Source organism: Haliotis cracherodii, unplaced genomic scaffold (genome assembly GCF_022045235.1).
Source record: "Haliotis cracherodii isolate W230 unplaced genomic scaffold, xgHalCrac1.p SCAF_12, whole genome shotgun sequence".
NCBI lineage: Eukaryota > Metazoa > Mollusca > Gastropoda > Lepetellida > Haliotidae > Haliotis > Haliotis cracherodii.
This window is the reverse complement of record NW_027266267.1, coordinates 43,720,839-43,739,471: the sequence shown is the minus strand read 5'-3', so window position 1 is coordinate 43,739,471 and position 18,633 is coordinate 43,720,839.

Below are 18,633 nucleotides of genomic sequence, written 5' to 3'. Positions count from 1 at the left end.
GGCCGTTACCAGCAATAGTTTAACTGTAGTATCACGACGGCCAGGCATAACCAATGTTATAGTTATGTCACGGCCGTTACCAGCAATAGTTTAACTGCAACATCACGACGGCCAGGCATAACCAATGTTATAGTTATGTCACGGCCGTTACCAGCAATAGTTTAACTGAAACATCACGACGTCCAGACATAACCAATATTATAGTTATATCACGGCCATTACCAGCAATAGTTTAACTGTAACATCACGATGTCTAGACATAACCAATATTATAGTTATATCACGGCCGTAACCAGCAATAGTTTAACTGTAACATCACGACGGCCAGGCATAACCAATGTTATAGTTATGTCACGGCCGTTACCAGCAATAGTTTAACTGTAGTATCACGACGGCAAGGCATAACCAATGTTATAGTTATGTCACGGCCGTTACCAGCAATAGTTTAACTGTAACATCACGACGGCCAGGCATAACCAATGTTATAGTTATGTCACGGCCGTTACCAGCAATAGTTTAACTGAAACATCACGACGTCCAGACATAACCAATATGTTAAACAGCAAACAAATAAACATCATCCATTGGCTACATGTGGCTATATATGGCTACATATGTTATTAAAGAAGATCCCTAAAGCGCGACACACGGATCAACACGTAGTAATGGCATACCGATTTCCATACATTGTACAACATTTTTAATTTTTTTATAGTGACCATGATTTTTTATTTTCTGTGTCTGTACAAAGTCGCCTCTTTTTTTACTTGCCAGGAAGGATGATTCCATCATACTTCTGCTGGAACCATTTCGGTGGTTGTAACGAATATCGACTAACCGATTTGCTAAGACAAAACAAAAACAACCCACATGATTGCATGTTACATGCTTTACCACATATTGTTTTACGCCGCACTCAGCAATATTCCAGCTATATGACGGCGGTCTGTAAATAATCGGCCAGACAGTATAGTTACTACAATGAAGTTAAATGTTTTTTGAATTAAGCATTAAATTATGTATAATACTGAAATGGAAATAAAGGTTAGCCTTAACCCTATCCGTGCAATCAATGCCGACAAGAACCCATGAACTATTATGTCCATTGTTGCCATCAAAATATCCCAATGACACGACCTGAACAAGTAAAATATAAATTGAACTTGTAAATAAAACGCATAAACATGACCAGACCAACCAACAAGTCAAGCTATACTTAAATACAAGTACACTGTAAATACAATTCAGTGTAAACTGTTCAACAATATTATAACCCTAAATTTATTATAAGGCCAACCTTCTACGTTTAGCCAAATAGAAATGCCAAACTTTACATCACTTCATTATCATGTTTTTAAAATACACGGTATAGACATCGGCAAACAAGGCAATGAATAAACTTCCAACCTTAAACTAACTGGCAAGAACCCAATTCAAACCATTGAATTATTGCGATTGGGTAACAATATCTTTAACTGAGTGTGGAAAGTTTTCCGACACCATTGCGATGAGATTACCAAAGATGAAAGTTGTTTTTGCACGTGTTATTTCTTATGAGTAGGAAGCAGCATTCTGTTTAGTCGTTTGTTTGTTTGTTTGTTTGTTTGTTGTTTAACGCCGCAGCTATATGACGGTGGTCTGTAAATAATCGAGTCTGGACTAGACAATCCAGTGATTGACATCATGAGCATCGATCCACGCAATTGGGATTCTATGACATGCATCAACCAAGTCAGTGAGTCTGACCACCCGATCCCGTTAGTCGCCTCTTACGACAAGCATAGTCGCCTTTTACTGCAATCATGGGTTGCTGAGGAACTATTCCAACCCGGATCTTCACGGGTAGTCAATATGTATTCATTGTTGAATGTTTGACAGGTTTGTGAGGTGAGGTGAAATTGGGTTTAACCTCGCGTCCAACTCATGTAGCGTCGTGAAGTTATAGCGAGTGTGTGTCGCTCGCAGTTTGCTCGTAAAACTTGCTCGCCAGATTTACAACTCTAAGTAAACCATGGCATATAAAACTCACAATGTGACCACAGCAGAGAGTAATGCAGAGGGATCAGAGTGAGTGTGTGAGCGAGTGAATATGGTTTTACGCCGCTTTTATAAATATTCCAGCAATATCACGGCGGGAGACACCAGAAATGGGCTTCACACATTGTACCCATGTCGGGAATCGAACCCGGGTGTTCGGCGTGACCAGCGAACGCTTTAACCACTAGGCTACCCGACCGCCACCACCCCAAGAAACCTGAAATGCATATGGGTGAGTGAGTGAGTTAAAGTCTAACGTCACTGAAATACATATGGATGTCTGCACATGATAGAATAAAGCAACAAAACAAATTTGTTTCCTGTTAGCCTCTGCTACATACAATGTAGGTATAATAACGTTGAGTCATGTATCTCAACACAAGGAAACAATTCTGCATTTTATAATTGCTGTAAAGGTGTACGCCAAGGAGAAAATCTGCCACCTCTATTATTTTTATTGTTTATAAATGACGTTGAACCATATCTAAACACTTCTGTCACTATGAACAGTAGGCACAAGCCATGACCAAGCCATCAACAAGCCATCAAGAAGGCATGAACAAGGCATGACCAAGCCATGACCAAGGCATGAACAAGTCATGAACAAGCCATGACCAAGTCATGAACAAGGCATGAACAAGCCATGACCAAGCCATCAACAAGCCATGACCAAGCCATCAACAAGCCATCAACAAGCCATCAAGAAGGCATGAACAAGGCATGAACAAGTCATGACCAAGCCATCAACAAGCCATCAACAAGCCATCAACAAGCCATCAACAAGCCATCAAGAAGGCATGAACAAGGCATGAACAAGGCATGAACAAGCCATGACCAAGCCATGAACAAGCCATCAACAAGCCATCAAGAAGGCATGACCAAGGCATGAACAAGTCATGACCAAGCCATCAACAAGCCATCAACAAGCCATCAACAAGCCATCAAGAAGGCATGAACAAGGCATGAACAAGGCATGAACAAGCCATGAACAAGTCATGAACAAGGCATGAACAAGGCATGAACAAGGCATGAACAAGGCATGAAGAAATCATGAACAAGGCATGAACAAGCCATGACCAAGGCATGAACAAGTCATGACCAAGCCATCAACAAGCCATCAACAAGCCATGACCAAGCCATCAACAAGCCATCAACAAGCCATCAACAAGCCATCAACAAGCCATCAAGAAGGCATGAACAAGGCATGACCAAGCCATGACCAAGGCATGAACAAGTCATGACCAAGCCATCAACAAGCCATCAACAAGCCATCAAGAAGGCATGAACAAGCCATCAACAAGCCATGACCAAGCCATCAACAAGCCATCAACAAGCCATCAACAAGCCATCAACAAGCCATCAAGAAGGCATGACCAAGGCATGACCAAGGCATGAACAAGCCATGACCAAGCCATCAACAAGCCATGAACAAGCCATCAAGAAGGCATGAACAAGTCATGAACAAGGCATGAACAAGGCATGACCAAGGCATGAACAAGGCATGAACAAGTCATGAACAAGTCACGACCAAGGCATGAACAAGGCATGAACAAGCCATGAACAAGCCATGACCAAGGCATGAACAAGGCATGAACAAGGCATGAACAAGGCATGAACAAGTCATGACCAAGGCATGAACAAGGCATGAACAAGCCATGAACAAGCCATGACCAAGGCATGAACAAGGCATGAACAAGTCATGAACAAGTCACGACCAAGGCATGAACAAGGCATGAACAAGCCATGAACAAGCCATGACCAAGGCATGAACAAGGCATGAACAAGGCATGAACAAGGCATGAACAAGTCATGACCAAGGCATGAACAAGGCATGAACAAGCCATGAACAAGCCATGACCAAGGCATGACCAAGGCATGAACAAGGCATGAACAAGCTATGAACAAGGCATGAACAAGTCATGAACAAGGCATGAACAAGCTATGAACAAGGCATGAACAAGGCATGACCAAGGCATGAACAAGGCATGACCAAGGCATGAACAAGCCATGACCAAGGCATGAACAAGGCATGACCAAGGCATGACCAAGGCATGAACAATGCATGAACAAGTCATGAACAAGTCATGACCAAGGCATGAACAAGGCATGAACAAGCCATCAACAAGCCATGACCAAGCCATGACCAAGCCATGAACAAGGCATGACCAAGCTATGAACAAGGCATGAACAAGCCATCAACAAGCCATGAACAAGGCATGAACAAGCTATGAACAAGGCATCAACAAGCCATGACCAAGGCATGAACAAGGCATGAACAAGGCATGAACAAGCCATGAACAAGCCATGAACAAGGCATGAACAAGCTATGAACAAGGCATCAACAAGCCATGACCAAGGCATGAACAAGGCATGAACAAGGCATGAACAAGCCATGAACAAGCCATGAACAAGGCATGAACAAGCTATGAACAAGGCATCAACAAGCCATGACCAAGGCATGAACAAGGCATGAACAAGCTATGAACAAGGCATCAACAAGCCATCAACAAGTCATGAACAAGGCATGAACAAGCCATCAACAAGCCATGACCAAGGCATGAACAAGTCATGACCAAGCCATCAACAAGCCATCAACAAGCCATCAAGAAGGCATGAACAAGGCATGAACAAGCCATGACCAAGGCATGAACAAGTCATGACCAAGCCATCAACAAGCCATCAACAAGCCATCAACAAGCCATCAAGAAGGCATGACCAAGGCATGACCAAGGCATGAACAAGCCATGACCAAGCCATCAACAAGCCATCAAGAAGGCATGAACAAGCCATGAACAAGGCATGAACAAGGCATGACCAAGGCATGAACAAGGCATGAACAAGTCATGAACAAGTCACGACCAAGGCATGAACAAGGCATGAACAAGGCATGAACAAGTCATGAACAAGGCATGAACAAGGCATCAACAAGTCATGAACAAGGCATGAACAAACTATGAACAAGGCATGAACAAGGCATGAACAAGTCATGAACAAGGCATGACCAAGGCATGAACAAGGCATGAACAAGTCATGAACAAGGCATGACCAAGCCATGACCAAGGCATGAACAAGGCATGACCAAGGCATGAACAAGTCATGAACAAGGCATGAACAAGCCATGACCAAGGCATGAACAAGGCATGACCAAGGCATGAACAAGTCATGAACAAGGCATCAACAAGCCATCAACAAGGCATGAACAAGGCATGAACAAGCCATGACCAAGGCATGAACAAGTCATGAACAAGGCATGAACAAGCCATGACCAAGGCATGAACAAGCCATGACCAAGGCATCAAGAAGGCATGAACAAGGCATGAACAAGCCATGAACAAGGCATCAAGAAGGCATGAACAAGGCATGAACAAGGCATGAACAAGGCATGAACAAGGCATGAACAAGGCATCAAGAAGGCATGAACAAGGCATGAACAAGCCATGAACAAGCCATCGACAAGGCATCAACAAGGCATCAAGAAGGCATGAACAAGGCATGAACAAGGCATGAACAAGCCATGAACAAGCCATCGACAAGGCATCAACAAGGCATCAAGAAGCCATGAACAAGACATGAACAAGCCATGAACAAGCCATGAACAAGGCATCAAGAAGGCATGAACAAGGCATCAACAAGGCATCAACAAGGCATCACGCTCCTGCCCTCGTCCTACCCGCTACGGGGAATATGGCTGTTAATATTACAAGCGTTTACCAATCGGTGCCAGGCATCTCATACTCCTGGGAGTGGTCTGTGAGGGGTTGGTCCCTCAAGCGGGAAAGGGTGAGGCAGATTTGGGGGAGGAAGTGGGGGATGTGTTCGGGGCATACTGTTGTTTTTGAGGCATAAACATTATTATATCTCATTCCTTCAATGAATGTTCAAATGAATATTACCACTCAACACCCTCCTGCATTTAGTGTGTCTATACATTATTGAGTTATGCCCCAGCGAATCGACTCGCCAGATCATATGTACTTGGCAACAGAGTACCCCGAACCAGAAATCGATGAATATTCTGTCATCCATCAGTACTCCTGGTCTGGTGCGCACAACAGCCCTTACCAGGGATAACGAACCACGTTTTACCAACTAGGCACACACATGAACGTATCAGCCACAACTCACGCCCTGTGATTTGTGTCACCGGCCCCTACCATGACTAACGTAGAATGAGGTGTTGACAGAGCAGGGTACCGTCGGTTAGTTTCAAATCAATACCTTTCGTAAAGTAGACCGCAGTTACAACGACATGCACAGCTTACTCTGCACGATATCGATAAACTGTCTCAATAGAACAATACATACAGCGTGCACAGGCGTGTTTAGACCCCGCGATCCAACAAGTGCTTTGTCCCATGCTCACCACGTGCACGGTAATGTCTGTATAAATATACACAGACAAACTGTATATAAATTATGCGTGTTCCCCCCCTCTTAAAGGGGAAGTGTACACGCAAAAATGACTTTCTTTCTTATTTTAAACAAAACGCAATTTTAGAATTAGTTAGTATCAGTGTTTGAAAATATACACTCATTTTTGTCACAGTCAATTTAGCGAGCTCACAATAAGTGTGAAAATGTCATACCGTTGTGAGGCCTTCGGTTTCCGAGCTAAACAGGCCTGAGTTATCCCCCTTAGATTATGACGATTTTGGAAAACAAAATAATTTTAGAGTAATTGTGCTTAGCATTGTATCTTGGGACAGTTCGGCACCGAACAAAACAATAGGATGCGCATCTGAGAAGATAGAACCACACACCTCTACATATACCACGTGAAACGCGTCTATTAAAGTCTTATGACGTCATTCCTTTATCAATTGGCACCAATGACGTCATATTGCAAGGGGCATAAGCCATGGTGTGTTTCTTATGGAAATAGAACTCTCTGTAAATGTGCAAAATATGAACCGATTTTATGAATAAAATAAATTAGATACGTGTGATATTTTAATTGTTTTGCCTCCGAAACTACTTGTTTTAAAAATAATTTTCACCATAAAAAAATTACAAGAAAAATAGGTTTATTTTCGTGTGAACTTGCCCTTTAACCCATGGCCCAGCAGAATGATTTCATTTGAAAAACTTAAAACTTAAAGTCTTTTTCTAAAGATTAATATACCGCCTCAGTGGTTTAGAAAATGAACTTTAGAATATAACACATGTCTTCTTGTGCCCCACCCACGTCTATATGTAAATTACTCGTGAGCGAAATCAAGTTGTGATAGAAACGGTGTCTAACAGGGACAACTGTAGTAAGTTATTCATTATTCACATTTATTGAAATTCAGCGTTGAAAAAAGGCGGTTGTTGGTGCAAGGGTGGCGTATGAAAACATAATTCACAGCTGAGGGGGCTGTCGGGTAGCCTAGTGGTTAAAGCGTTCACTCGTCACGGCCGACATGGGTACAATGTGTGAAGCCCAATTCTGAAGTCCCCAGCCGTGATATTGCTGGAATATTGCTAAAAGCGGCGTAAAACCATACTCACTCACTCACAACTGAGCATTCTGCCATAGAACGTGCAGCTCGGCAAGGAAACTACGCAGCTTTCCCTGAGATCGACTATAAGAAACTGTCTGTCTGTCGGTCTGTCCGTCTGTCTGTCTTTATCGCCAGAGACCAGGTGTATATCAGAGAACCCTTTGTATGCATCACAGATCTCAGGCATATTATGGATACGATGTACATATCAGAGATCAGGTGTATATCATAGAACCCTTTGTATGCATCACAGATCTCAGGCATATTATGGACACGATGTACATATCAGAGACCAGGTGTATATCATAGAACCCTTTGTATGCATCACAGATCTCAGGCATATTATGGACACGATGTACATATCAGATATCAGGTGTATATCAGAGAACTCTTTGTGTGCATCACATATCTCAGGCATATTAGGGACACGTTGTACATATGTCTGGCACTCGGTGTATATATCGACGTGTCTATACATAAGAGATAGGGGCGGTCGGGTAGCCTAGTGGTTAAAGCGTTCGCTCGTCACGCCGACGACCCGGGTTCGATTCCCGACATGGGTAAAATATGTGAAGCCCATTTCTGGTGTCCCCCGCCGTGATATTGCTGGAATATTGCTAACAGTGGCGTAAAACCATACTCACTCACTCATAAGAGATCGTGTGTCTGTATCAACGTGCGTTTTAGGGAACCGACATATATGTCTGACATTTGTCATCCTTCCACATGGAGCTTACATGCCGTGAGATAACTAAATTGATATTATATCGGGGGATTGCCTAAAAGTCGGGCCGGGCCGGGCCAAGACGGGCCAAAGTGTTACTGGCTAATTACTTCATTATCGGCGATCATACCTACATATAATTGATGAAACATACACACATGACATTAATGAACAATCACCAAACAAAAAAGTGCACCATAAATAAGTAATTCGGAGTAAATCGCTTGAAAACCAGAAAGTGGAGCTGTGTGTAAGCGTCGCTGATCTTGGTAACATGTAAAAGAGCAATCGTTAAACGAAATAAGATTTGAAACGTATCAAATACTTCTAGCTATCGTGATACAAATTTCCATCTGTCGGCATAGCGTTTATATTTATAGGAACGTACTATATATAAGTAAATACTACTTTATAATGACATTATCAAGTGGTATATAGGTAGATATAACAAGTCGGACCTAACACAAGCAAAACACTTCTGATAGAGACTATGTTGAGAATGTAGAGGGAAAAGGGCTTCACTTTGAGCACCAAGTTTTCTTTACATACCTCGATCTGAGACACTATAAAGTGGTATATAGGCAGATATTATATCATTTTCTCTTGGACCATCTATAAGATGTACAGCTACATGTATTTACCAAAAGAAAGAATCTACGTTTTTACTTCATTAAATAAACATTCACTCATTGAACATCTCCAACAGTTTTGTCCATGTTGAGATCCACTGAAATGGTTAGTTCACTTGTTACATGTATATAGAACAGAACGATATTTGTGATTAAATATGATTGTGGATACATTTACCTTGGCTATATTTTAAAATTCAACAATAGCTTGCGTGTGGTTTGTTTGGAAGCATAAAATCAACTATTGTTTGTAAAAAACATTTGTGTGTGTTAATATATATGTTTTTTAAAGGAAGAGGTGTTTGAATAAATAATTATTTGTGTGTTCACAAACCCCTATGATGTAATTATATTTTCCTGAATAACATGTTGTTTGCATGTAAAATAAATGTCCCTGTTCATGTATGTAGAAAGTCAATATGCAAAATAAAACTGAGTAACAGACTGTGTATTATAGATCCATAGAAATACGATTGCAAAGTACGATCAATTCAGAATACAACAGGTGTAAGGTGTGGCTAATTGAAATGTATCTCGATGACTAATTGAAATGTATTTCGCAGGTAATAATCAATAAACATTGTGACAGAAAAAACAAGTGAAGGATTGAGTTGAATTTTAGTTTTGCGAAAAAGGTCCGTGGTTTCTGTTTGACAATGTTGCAAATGATCACTTTCTTTGACTTCATTACGGATTCCTCAACCTGTATCGAGGAGAATTGTTTACAGTTAAGTAAAATTCTAATTAAGATTTCTTAAAGCTGTCACGGTGGCAAATTCAAACTTCGATATCATGGTACACAGTTCTATTGTAAAGTCAGATTGGGAGTTCGAGATGGCGCTATGTATTTTTATCTCGAATTTGAAATAAGCTGTTAAATTTATATGTTTTGTTTGTTTGTTTTTTTGTTTAACGCCACACTCAGCAATATGCCAGCTATATGAGGGAGGTCATGCAAATAATCAAGTCTGGACCTGACAATCCAGTGATTGACATCACGAGCATCAATCCACACAACTGGGATAAGATGACATGCATCCAATCAACCAAGTCAGCGAGCCTGACAACCAACTCGATCCCGTTAGTCGCCTCTAACGACAACCATAGTCACCTTTTAATACAAGCATTGGTTGCTGACGATCTGTTCTAACCCTGATCTTCACAGGTCCAAATTTATTGTATTTTTATGGTGAGGCGGTCGTGATCGGAGAATAGGTTCGAGAGTTCGGTATACACATTCGTGGTCAATATCTCTCATGTGGATGATAGGGATTTTGTCATGTTTTGAAGAAATGTCATCACTGGCATGCTTTTGATGGTACACAAAACGTAAGCTTTACCTCGAAAATGCTAGTTCCGGTCACAAAATATATGCTTTATCTTTTACTGATTTTTTGTATTAATAACATTACAACGTTTCTCAAGGTTACAACCTCCAAGGATTCATTAAAGTGCATTTTAATGTGTCTAGGTTGTAAACTGTCCATATTATTCCAAATTGTATGCATACACATGTGTCATGTCTTTATTTGGTTTTGTGTCTCTACCCGCTAACATTTGTGGCAAGATACACCTTCCAGGATAGTGGACAATGTGGACACTGACGAAAATTTCTACAACATGTCCAAACATTCCCAAACAGACAGAATCATATGCTTTCTGAAAGTCAATCCAGCACATCGTTGTTGTCGTTGTCGTTTTTGTCGTCTACGTCATCATTATCCTTCAAGGACAGTGGACGGTATGGACACTGGAATATTTCGAATATTTGGAAATGTGTGCAATTTAATTAATATAAACACTATTTTAAGCGTCAGGAAACGGGATTTTTCATTTTTGTCATGAATGGCGAGTATAACAACTTGGGAAGCTGGCTTGACATTTCGTTAGTACGGGCCTCATACTGTCTTTGCCTTGGTTCTCCTGAATCTCATTAGTTTCAAAAGAAACAGATAAATCGGTCATACAATGCTTTCATTGGATTTATCAAAAAAGACCATATCAGGTTTGTTCGCTTGGATACGTCTGACTCTGTATGTGGGCGTATTCCAAAGAATTTTATATGTAATTATCCTTTCCCACGACGCCCTCTGCATATTCTGGGTCGTACCATTGATGGTCTCGGAGTCAAAACCACACATTACGGTAACAAGATGATCGAACCATGCCAAAGATACTGTGTTTGTGTCAAGCTGGACATCAACTTTGACACAAAACCACACATTGACGTTTTCGAGTGGCAAGTGACTGGTTCTGGGTCGATTTGATATGGCACTTCGCTTGATTGACACTCATTTCTGTACCGTCCAGCACCATCAACAAAATAAACATTAACATTGATATTCAGTACTGCATCAATTGGCCGTTTAGGAAAATCAATTGAATGACTTGTTTTCAGTCTGGACATTCTTCACAAGATGATTTTCAGATAAATAAATATGTGCAATAGTGCACGATTAAATTCAATCATGAAAGGCCTCCTTGTTAATCACACCATAGACGTTAAAATATGGTGATGATCCTCATCATAAACAACTATCATCATCATTATCATTATAATGTTTATGTTCCCGTCACAGTACATCGTATTTAAAGAAAACAAGGTATAGATATAAACACATTTGATGATACATTTATGTGTTTAAAGTGCATTTTGACCGCCCGGGCCAAGTCGGACCCAACACAAGTCAAACACTTCTGATAGAGACTATGTTGAGAATGTGGAGTGACAAAGGCTTCACTTTGAGCTCTGTGTTTTCTTAAGCTACTGACATATGAAACAAGAAAGTGGTATATAATTAAATGTAATACAAATGTACTAGTCTTTAGATATAAAGAATGTTAGGACCTTTAGAAGTGCTTGGACAGTTATTAACACGTGTCGTGTCAGTCTTTTGACATTCCAGTTCCAGGAAACATCCTGTTTTGGTTTTACACGAATTAGTAAAGGTTAATTACCGTAACACGTTAGTTAATGAAAGAAGAGTAGTCAAAACACTGTCGTTTCCTGCCCAGGACATCATACCCCTACACGCTAAGGTCGGCGAGAAGCATTCTAATCAAAGAATACACACACTCAAAACATCAGTTTATTACATTGTTGAAGGTGCATTTTTATTCAAACTCAATTAAATGAGCAAAACTATACGTTTGTGGACATTTGAGATCTGCCTAGATATGCGCGTTTCGTTTTATTATTCTGCAATCCATTTTTAGTATTACCCGCTGGCCCGGCCCGGCCCGACTTTTCTTGGCCCGACTTAATTACGTGGGATGTGAGACGTGAAATTCTGTTTCAATAACCAGTAGAAGCGGCTAACACCCCACGTCTGTGTCACACATTCAATTGACGGTGTATGCTGACATTTAGTCTCATTTAGAAATACAGTAAACTACGGTTATAACGAACACGCTTATAACGAACTAACGCATATAACGAACTAACTTTTTAGTCCCGACTATACGCTGTAGTTATGCTGTATATATGCTTATAACGAACTACGGTTATAACGAACTAAAATTAGTAGTCCCTTTGAGTTCGTTATAACCGTAGTTTACTGCATTTATAAAAAAAATGAAAAAACCCAACCAAATGGAGGAAAGAACTACCCTTATGTAAGGGTCCAGGTTTGCCAAATCATTCTAGACTTGAGTTGGACTTCTTTTTTTATCAATGCTTTAGGGTCTTGGAGACAGACTATTGAATGTGTCGAATTGTCTTGACTATTCTTCCGAGGTCACGTGTCAGTGGTTGTTTTCAGCTGTACTGCTCAATTCACCACCACTCGGCAGTTCCGTGATCTACATAAGGCATTCGGCTTGTCCCGGAATGACCCGAGTGGCCACGAATGGTACTCAAAGTTCCCAAAGTTTTGCCCAAAGCGACACAAAAACAAAACAACAACAACTTATTTCCCTTCAGTATACTGTTGTTCAAATCATTGCGTTAATCTGCTTCCCACCGTGGACGCCTCAAACAAACACAATCAAGTTCGGTTATACCGAAGTCACGTGCAGGGAAACATCCTTATAGCATCTCAAATCGGCCGATATTCCACACAGAGTAGAAATGCTAAGAATTTTGTGATTCCCATTCTTTGACGTAGACTTACCACAGTAGTGGTGCTAAGACTGTTGTGATTCCCATCTTTCACGTAGATTTACGACAGTATCAGTGCGCTTAGGCTGTTGTGATTCCCATTCTTTCACGTAGACGTACGACAGTAGTGGTGCTAAGACAGTTGTGATTCCCATCTTTCACGTAGACGTACGACAGTAGCAGTGCGCTTAGGCTGTTGTGATTCCCATTCTCTAACGTAGACTTACGACAGTAGTAGTGCTACGACTGTTGTGATTCCCATTTTTCACGTAGAATTACGACAGTATCAGTGCGCCTAGGCTGTTGTGATTCCCATTCTCTAACGTAGACTTACGACAGTAGTAGTGCTAAGACTGTTGGGATTCCCATTCTTTCACGTAGACTTACGACAGTAGCAGGGCTTAGACTGTTGTGATTCCCATTCTTTCACGTAGACTTACGACAGTAGTGGTGCTAAGACAGGAGTAGTAATCAGTGGGGTTGTACCATCTCTAAGTCAACCAATCAGAATGAGAGACACTGCCATTGGTTGTATTCTGTATCCGCCTGATATTATTGGACTTCCAGACGTCTGTCTTGGCGTAAACGCGAACCAATGACCCTGGTGTTAATCATTGTCTTATAATACACCGGAATCCAGACTGGCCACCGAGAGTGGGTCATTCCTCGGATGATGACCAAATTGGTGAAACCCACGAGCGCGGGTATGGCGCTGAAAAAGCTAGAAAGCATAATCAGGGCGAACCGGGATTTCAACCCACAGCCCAAGGGTCGCAACTCTTCACAGCGAAATGCGGCGCCATGAACAGCACTGTCACCCGTGTCCCAGGTTTCTGAGCAGGTGTGTAGCAACATTCTGAAGAACAAGGAAGTCAGCGGAGCGAGAGGTTCACGCACGGGCATGTCAGCTCATTGCAGGTCGGATAAATAAATAATCTTCAAGAGGAATTACGAAGCGCAGGCACGCTACGGCGCTTTAAATGTCCGAAATGTCGGGCATGCAGCCACGACCAGCTTCTTGAAACAGTTCAGCGTTGTCATGGACTCTCTCTCTCTCTCTCTCTCTCTCTCTCTCTCTCTCTCTCTCTCTCTCTCTCTCTCTCTCTCTCTCTCTCCACGTGAGTAAATGGATTGGACCATGTGGGGTACCGAAGCTTACCTTTATTTGGTGATATGGGGAGTGAGTGAGTCTGGTTTTACGCCACTTTTAGCAATATTCCACCAATATCACGACGGGGGGCACCAGAAATGGGCTTCACACATTGTACCCATGTGGGGGAATCGAACCCGGGTCGTCGGCGTGACGAGCTAACGCTTTAACCACTAGGTTACCCTGGTGATATAGCATTTAAGGGATGGGGATGTGCTTAATATTTGTAGAAGCACTGGGCTTGAAATATATAGAAAAGAGTAAAGACAGGGACTTCTATACAAGAGGAAGGGCGTACCTTTGGAACGTTTTTTTTTGAATATTGCTAAGAGCGGCGTAAAATCATACCCACCCACCCACTCACTCACTCACTCACCCACTCACTCACTCACTCACTCACTCACTCACTCACTCACTCACTCACTCACTCACTCACTCACTCACTCACTCACTCACTCACTCACTCACTCACTCACTCACTCACTCACTCACTCACTCAGAAACACCGAATGATAAAAAATAGAGTGGAGAACTCTGGTGGACATCTGGCGATCAGGCAACAGATGTAAGTTATAGATCCAGTTGAAGGATGAATAATATAGACCTGGTTCCATGGGGTCATCCGTGAGCTGAATTAAAGTACCATCAATGTAAATGGTGTCTGGTTACTGAAGAGCTCATTCGTGACCAATTCGTGTTATTCCAGGACAAGCCGATTAGCGACTCGTGCCCCTCTCATGGCCATTTTTGTGACCGGGTTCCGTCTTAGCGCAAACGGGCATACCTAAAACAATTGTCAACTCGTTGTGTAATGGTTCACATATATTTCCCCATATATTATATATATTTCAGATGCAATTTAAAGCACATCGGGACATGCGGAATTATACAGTATGACTGAACACATTTAACTGTGTCTTGGGTATATTTTTAGATGCAAGGCATATGTAAAATCAAAAGTTATTTCTGAGGGATTCTTTGACGAAGAACTTGAAATCCTACGCGGATTCTGATTGGTTTGTCGTATTTTCGCACATAACATTCATCGATAGGGCGACGAGTCTTCTTGCAGGTTACGGAAAGGGGCGAGTGGTGACGAATGTGAAGAGCTGTTCCTCAGTTGAGAAGTGCAGGATCTTGTCGCAGTCGGTGGTCGGTCATCTAATGTCTCGGTCAAGGTTCCATCAATCTGAGCTTCTGTTCTGGTTTGTCGGTGTGCAGGAATCGTCTTCCGCCTGTGAGGGTAGAGGGCGCTCCTCATCGAGGGGAAAAGACAGCCTGGTTCCCTGGGTATGCTGCGCTGGCGCTACACTGCCAAGGGAACCGGACTTGGGAAACGATAGGAGGACGTTGACATTGGCTGGGTCGAGACTGGCTAGATCATCATTGTCCGTGGTGTGCATCTGCGGCATTGTCTATACTCGGGTCATCGTATATTCTGTTCAGTGCTGTCTATGTTCGTGTTACTCCTAGCACTGCTCCTTCAATCCATGTAAAATACAAGGTCAGGGTCAAAGGTCAAGGTCACAGCCGTCGGATTTGTTGCAGTTCTTGCTTGAAATTCAATGTTTTGTCTGGCTTCATTCTTTATTGCTGAGTACATTTCAAGTACAGCTGTACTTGTCTTATCATTGACATCATAAGAAACCCAGAGTTGTGTCCCTCATAGAATCTACTTTTTTAAAACGTAGATTTCAGGACGGTAAATGATCAAGCACCTGGCAGTTGGCGCGTAATATATGCTTATAACGAATTACGGTTATAACGAACTAAAATGTTCATGTTATCCCGCACTCTGCGTCATTAATACATGTGGATAAAGATCTGCAAAGTCAACGGTCAAGGTAGCGGCAACGTTTCCGGTATCCCACAGTTGGGGTAAAATGGAGTTTAACGTCGCCTTGAAGATAATTTCACTTAAATACCGACGTATATATGTGTGTATGGCTGCTTTCATAAGTACATTATTGCTAAAGTGCTAGCCCATTGAGATACCGTGCCGCAGTTTAACATGGATACTCCAGTCCTTGTTTACAATTACATTTACACAATGATTTATTCCAAATTATAAATCAACCTCCACACATAAACGCATACACTTGTTGATTTTTTTAAATTTTTAAAATTTTTCTTTTTTTGGGGGGGGGGGGGGGGGTGTGTTAAAAGTAACAGCGTATGCACAATATGTACATCAAGGGATAATACAGTATTGAGAGTTCAATGAAAATAGGAATTAGAAAAGACAGTTGTTTCTTGTAGGCATTTAAGGTAACATTTTTACAAGGACTGGTCGGCTCACGATGTAACACGTTAATGGAATTCAAACACGCGCCAAGAAGTCAAACCAAACCATGTTACCAAGTTTATTGAGATAACATATCCCTCCGCTATGCACATTTACCTCTATCGGATAATGGGTTGTGTTTCATTTGGTTATAAGAGTAACTAATTTTGCAATGTGCAGTTTACACGATATACGGCTTTTCCATAGGACGAGATGTCGGTCACAGGACGTGTTTCACGTAACTGTATTCTTGAAATGACGTAAATACTGACTACTTCCACATTCCTGGGGAAAGCCCTGGGAATTCTATAGTACGAATTCATACAGAAGCGTGGTTTCTCATCATTTAGAACCTTTAATTTTGAACATAGCGTCTTAGCATACTCTGGGAGTCATAGAGTTTGGTTGCATGCGCGTTCAAGGATACCCTCGCTACAACCCATCCTAGAGAAAAAACACCCCAAAATCCAAACTATCGTAGTGACAATCTACAGCAATCTATGAATTTACCTTAATATCTATTTGACACTGCACTACCTGTCACTGATCGGCCAATTGATCAGTGATGACAAAGGCTTGAAATAGCCACAGGTTAATTAACAACTTCGTAAATATCTCCCGTCACGTTCATCGTGTCGGCCATTTTGACGTCTTGTACTTGATGTAAATGTATTACGACGCTCTGTCATTGTGATTGACTTACTGAGGTAGTTCTTAACAGACCTTCTCATCTTAGGAGGTTATGTTTTGGAAAACATTTCTTGTAAACAAACTAAAACAGATGTTCCTCGCTTTTGGAGGAACTATTTTATTCCGGAATGGCCTATTAAAGCTAATAGTAAGTCAAGGCACCATGCGTTTATATGATCTGTTATTATATGTGTTTAACAAATACGGTTTTTGGCGTTAATAAAATACACTGACGCAAGTATATTCTAATCAAATCAATTGGATAATTGAATATGCTATATTTTACATTTTACATAACATCACTACACAAAATTTGGACAGTTGCAGTAACACACTACGGTGATCGCATGAAACACCACTTTGAACAGTATTTCAGTTATATCACGGTGAATCAGACTGATGTGGGATAAAAATCCGAAGTGGTTCAGGCAATCCAACGGGGGTTCGCGAAAAGGTGAGCGTATCCTGCCACACAGGTGGCACCCGTCACAAACACATGCAAGGACAAGTCAATTGTTCACCTGAATAAAGCACGGAAACACACAATGATGCCCGTCCTCACTATTACCGAGCATGTAAATTATATTGTCCGTCAAAAATATGGACGAGTATAAACAATATGTTCCTACGGGGAATTCATGTCATACATTTGACAAAATGTATTGACTCAGAGCATTATAGTCACAGCGTATAGACTCGGTATACAGATAATCACCCATCCCATTATTGATAATCCTTCTTGAAGAGCTATGAAATCAGAAGCTGCTATAGCGCATTTGAACACTTTATCTTTTAATTGGCATGTTAGACTTCTATTTCATAACTCAGTTTTATTTGCACGGATCACTATGGAATCTTGGAAGGGACATTGTCGCGTTGTCGTATTGCCGCATTGACGCTCTTACAAAAACAAGCGAAACGTGTCAAAATTAACCAAAGCGCGACAATTCGACAACGCGACATCTTGGCCATTTGTCGCATTGTCGCGTTGTCTCTCTTTGACTAATCTTTTTCTATATTTTACAAAAGGCCGACAATGCCGTAACGCGACATTTTCAATGTCAAAGTATGTCTCGTTGTTGCATTGTCGCCCCACAAATGTGTATAAAAGGCGTAAAGTTCAGTTAATGTTACAGTTAAGAAGCGGTAAACAAGTTATATCTGTCGTAGAAGTTCAACCTGATACATGTACGTCTTGAATTGAAAACACAAGTCCGTCCGCGAGTCCATAACGGTTTATTGTGAGCTCTTCTCTATAAGTGCTTAGTGTTCAACTCCCAGTTCCAAACACGCTGTAAACATCAACAATCCACATTCCTCTAGTGCAGTGATCGTCCGGAAGATCTTACTCTTGACCGTATAAGACAACTGACGAGTGCACGCCTGACCTGCGACCTCGTTACACCCCCCACCCCACCATGAGGTGTTTGCCGAAGGGAGAGGGGTAGGAAATGTGTGCTCCAGCCCAGCAGGGAGCTCGCGACACACTGTATACTGCATGTTGTATACAGTAAATTGCAGTTGATATACTTTATAC